Below are 5,510 nucleotides of genomic sequence, written 5' to 3' on the forward strand. Positions count from 1 at the left end.
CAGCCTTCTTCACAGTCCAACTCTCACATCCATACATGACCACAGGAAAAACCATAGCCTTGACTAGACGAACCTTTGTTAGCAAAGTAATGTCTCTAGGGCCCTAATCAAATTGTAGCTTATCTTAAACCATATATTACTAATATCTCAATCAATTTATGGGGACAGGATTTTCTTGAACAAACGAAAGCCACAATTTCTTTAAATGAACCTTTTTAATGGGGGCCATTGAGTTAACAACGCTGCTCCTCGATTGGGAATCTGATACCCCAGTATGGACACCTCAATGGCCCTTAACTAAAGAAAAATTGGCAGCTCTTACACAATTAGTTAATGAACAATTACAAAAAGCTCATATAGAACCTTCATCTTCCCCATGGAATTCCCCTATTTTTGTAATAAAAAAGAAATCAGGAAAATGACGAATGTTGATAGATTTAAGAAATGTTAATAATACCATGTTACCTATGGGGCCCTTACAACCCAGATTGCCCTCCCCTTCTATGGTACCAAAAGGATGGTCTATAGTTATTATTGACTTGCAAGACTGCTTTTTTACTATACCTTTGCATCTTAAAGATAGAAAACGTTTTGCCTTTTCAATTCCTTCTATAAATCACATGGCTCCTGTTAAAAGATTTCCAATGGAAGGTGCTACCTCAGGGAATGATGAACTCCCCTACCATTTGCCAATATCTCATATCTGTTTTATTACAACCCATTAGAGACAAGTATCCTCCTGCGTTTATAATTCATTATATGGATGATATACTTCTCTCTATGGAATCTGAACTCTCTTTACAACAGTTATATAATGAAGTTATTACTACTCTTCAAAATCACGGCCTGCTTGTAGCACCAGATAAAATTCAATGGAAAGCACCCTTTAATTATTTAGGACATGTTATGGAAGAATCTAAAATCAAACCTCAAAAAACTCAAATTTCTATGCAATTTCTATGCACACTGAATGATTTTCAAAAATTGCTAGGAGATATTAATTGGCTGCGGCCATCTGTCAGCATCCCCACCTATGCCTTACAAAATCTATTTAAAATTTCAAAGGGATCCCCTGACCCTAATAGCCCTAGACAACTAACAAAAGAGGCCAAAGAAGAACTGGCCTTAATGGAGAAACACATTCAACAATCTTTTTCAACTCGGCTAGATTATGATCAACCAGTTTCTTTAGATATATTCCCCACTGAACATTCACCCACTGCAATTATAGCTCAACAGAGCCCAATAGAATGGGTATATTTACACACAAAACAGTCTAAAAAAAGTGTAGCATATATTGAGAAAATGGGGCACTTAATTGTGTCAGGAAGAAGCCATGTACAAACTTTGACTGGATTTGATCCATATGCAATACACGTTCCCTTGACAAAAAAAGAATTGCAAATTGCCTTACAGTATAACTTGACCATGCAAATGGCATTAAAGGATTTTCAAAATGTTATTTCATTTCATTTACCGAAAGGAAAATTATAGGACTTTCTACAATGTACTAAATTCATTGTAACTAATATCATTGCATCCCAGCCTATTTCCAGTGCACCCACCTATTTCATTGATGGCAACAAGAAAAGCGTAACAGAGATTGTCGGCCCTGATATCAAAGAGAAATTACCCACTACCTATTCTTCAGTACAAAGAGTTGAATTGTATGCTTTATATGCTCTTTTGTCACTTCAACCATTATCCTTCAACGTATATACTGATTCCAAATACCTTGCTTCCCTTTTTCATGATTTTGTTACCGCCTTTTTATACAATCTAGATGAAGAATTATATGCTCTCTTTTCACAGACTCAAGCTTTAATTCGCTCACGTACGGAACCCTTCTTTATTGTACATATACGTGCTCATTCAAGTTTACCTGGCCCTCTGGTCACAAGAAATGATGCTGTTGACAGGCTCATAGCTCCCATTTTTACATTTGCCAATGAGGAACATGCTAATCTTCATACCGATGCTAACAGATTGCACTCTAAATACCATATTCCTCTCACTGAAACACGGCATATTATTAAAATCTGTGATGTCTGCACCCCTCTGCACTTACGAACTATGATTTCAGGAGTTAATCCCCGGGGGCAACAACCTAATTCCCTTTAGCAATCTGACTTCACTCACTCTCCTTAAAGAAAATTTTCTTTACTTTTGTCTCAATAGATACATTTTCCAACTTTATCTGGACAATACCTATCTCTTCAGAACCCAATAAACACGCCATTTCTGCACTCTTACTCACCTTCCCCATTATGGGGATTCCTTCTGTCTTGTTAACAGACAATGGACCTACAGTCACCTCTCATTCGTTTCATTCATTTTTATCAGAATGGAACACCACTCACATTACAAGAATACCCTATAATCCTCAGGGTCAAGACATTATTGAAAGAGCCCACTGCACCCTAAAAACTCATTTACTAAAACAGAAAGGGGGAATATGGAAGATGAGATACACTTCTTATCCTATGAACCCTCAATTATTATTATCTTTAACTTTTTATTCCCTAAATTTTTTAAACTTAACAAAAAATAATTCTGACACTGGTGCAGATAGACATTTTGCAGAAGACAAAAACAGCAAATTAGAAATCAATATACCAATATGCTATAAGCAATTTAATCAATCGCTGCCAGGAATCTTACAACTCCTAGGCAAGGGTTATGGCCTTGTCATTGCAGATGGAGAGGAAATCTGGGTTACCCTTCGCCAAGTCCATTACCGAGAGGGACCCCAAGACCGGATTCCCTTGGGAAGTGATGAAATTGACACGAAGGGTCTCGTCAATGACCCTGGAGGAGCCAATGAGGAAACGCCATCGTCTGAATCCTTACCCGACATGGGCTCAAGTGAAAACATGACTCATCAGGCTGAGCAGACACTGAAGAGTACTGAAACTCCTATGACTCCAGATATGCTGTTTCTGGCAATGTAAACTGTTCTGAAGAGCAGGAGGAACATCATAATTACTACTGGTTTAATAGATCAAGCATTGGAGGCTTTCATAACTCTAAGACAAGCTTCTGGACTGATAAGAACATATTGCAGAATTGGTATAATGGGGGCTTATCAACCCCCACGACCCAGGATTGTCGTCCCCATTGTGGGGCCAGAGCAATGGCACATTTAGAAAATTCCAGCAGCTTTAGAGCACTTCGCTAATGTTTATGGGACTGTGGGTATGTTTCGTCCTTCTAATTATACCTTCCTATATAATAGTACTGGCTATGTTCAGTCATGTGTTCACCTTCAGTACTTGTTTATTGTAGGGCATTTTGATATTGACTTATCAGCCAAGATTGTCAATTGTACTGCATGTGCATTGTATACCTGCCTTAATCACACCATTTCATATCACAATGTTAGCATTGCGCTAGTTAAACAAAGATCTGAGTTATGGCTTCCCATAAACTTAACTGAACCTTGGACTGATTCTGTATCTCTTTCTGTATTGTTGAAAACTGGGCTTAGGCAATCTAAGCGCATCATTGGGTGGATTATTGCAGGCATCTTAAGCCTTATCTCCATTGTGACTGTAGGAACTTTGTCTGGTATGGCTTTACATAATTCTATACAAAATCATGATTTTATCACTGCTTGGCACAAAGACTCTCATGATCTGTGGACTCGACAAGCTCAAATAGATCAGCAATTACAAACAGGAATTAATGAGTTACAAACTGTGGTTATCTACTTAGGAGATCAAATGCAGCAATTGACTTTCCAAACATGTATATGCTGTCACTGGAATTTTACTTTTTTTTTCTGACTAACATGCCCTATAATAGCACTGAATATCCTTGGAATAAAGTTAAGGTGCATTTGCAGGATCTCACAAATAACTCAAGTTTAGACGTCAATTTGTTGAAACAACAAGTTGCTAATTTTCAAGTTAGGGTACCTACAGAATTGTATAGCACTCAATTCTATGATACTTTAACCAAAACCCTATCGTCTCTAGACCCTAGAGCTTGGCTTTCAGGAAGCAATATTTTTATATATGTATTAATCACCCTGCTCTTTTTGTCTTTGCTTATAGGATACAGAAGTCTCTACTCAAGACTCCGTGCCTCCCACAATGGAGTCCAACTAGCAGCCGCCATGCTTAATTTAAAAACAAAAGGAGGATATGTTGGGAAGCGTAGTACAAAATAGGCGTAAAAGGAGAAAGTCCTTGGGAAAATGGCGAAGGGCCAGAAGTACCCAGCTTTGTACACGGACAGAAAAACATCTCCTGCCTTTGGTTATGCTCGGTGCCAAGATTTAATAATAAATAGGGATGTTACTTGTGAAAGCGGGTTGTGGGATAAGCCCATGAGTCATTTAGAGCGCGCTGTCCTTGAAATGTTTTTACTGATTATGTGTTAACTCCGTATGCACTCTGCTGGCCGTATACTTTAAGCTCTTTGTTTCTGCTTCTATAAAAAAGCTTGACTGCAGAAATAAACTTGTCAGTCCCTGCAAGAGACTGTCCGAGTGTCATTCTTTCAGGTTTGTCGCTTCCAAGTCCCAGGGAGAAAATCCCCAACAAACAGCAAGAACAAAACATTCAGAATCAAAATTAAAAGTCATGTGATGTCCATAGTTAAAGTGCAAAGTGTTGCACCAGTCCATTTTAGGGTTGGTAGATGTCACGTGCTAAAGCACAGGCGGCTGCGACGGGCGCACTAAGCGTGGCCAAGAGGAGCCACCCCATGTCTGAGGTCAGGGCAGAAGCCGGGAGGACCCCATACCCGAAGGGCGGTGGCCAAGAGGAGTTACCCCACGTCCGAGGTCAGGGGCAGCGGCCGAGAGTACCAGACTGCGATGGCGCAGGAACGGCTGAGAGGAGCTACCCCGTGTCCGAGGTCGGGGAGGGGGGTGGTGGCCGAGAGGAGATACCCAGCGTCTGAAGTCAGGGGCAGTGACAAGAGGAGTTACCCTGCGTCCGGGGTCAGGGGTGGCGGGCGGGAGGAGCTACCCCACGCCCCTAAACCCCAGGCAAGGGGCGGCGGGCGGGAGGAGCTACCCCATGCCCCCACGCCCGAGGCCAAGGGTGGTGGCTGGGAGGAACAACCCCAGGTCCAAGGAGCCATGGCTTCATGGGCGCAGGAGGGTCTAGAGGAGCTATCCCACATTGAAGGTCAGGAAGGGTGGCGGTGAGGAGATACCCCTCGTCCAAGGTAAGGAGCAATGGCTGCGCTTTGCTGGAGCAGCTGTCAAGAGATACCCCACGCTCAGGTAAGAGAAACCCAAGTAAGATGGTAGGTGTTGCAAGAGGGCATCAGAGGGCAAACACACTGAAACCATACTCACAGAAAACTAGTCAATCTAATCACACTAGGACCACAGCCTTGTCTAACTCAATGAAACTAAGCCATGCCCATGGGGCAACCCAAAATGGGTGGGTCATGGTGGAGAGATCTGACAGAATGTGGTCCACTGGAGAAGGGAATGGCAAACCACTTCAGTATTCTTGCCTTGAGAACCCCATGAACAGTATGAAAAGGCAAAA

General features: G+C 41.6%; 1 long non-coding RNA gene across 1 annotated transcript in view; it reads left to right on the forward strand.

Moving 5' to 3' along the window:
• The window catches only part of LOC105005050, a 7,408-nt gene extending 2,928 nt beyond the window's left edge, over window positions 1-4,480 (forward strand). The window contains exon 2 of the long non-coding RNA XR_827281.1: window positions 4,056-4,480. This is a non-coding gene — a long non-coding RNA (uncharacterized LOC105005050). The remainder of the gene's footprint in view (window positions 1-4,055) is intronic.
• The last annotated feature ends 1,030 nt before the right edge of the window (window positions 4,481-5,510 follow it).

This window comes from Bison bison, unplaced genomic scaffold (genome assembly GCF_000754665.1).
Source record: "Bison bison bison isolate TAMUID 2011002044 unplaced genomic scaffold, Bison_UMD1.0 scf7180017864485, whole genome shotgun sequence".
NCBI lineage: Eukaryota > Metazoa > Chordata > Mammalia > Artiodactyla > Bovidae > Bison > Bison bison.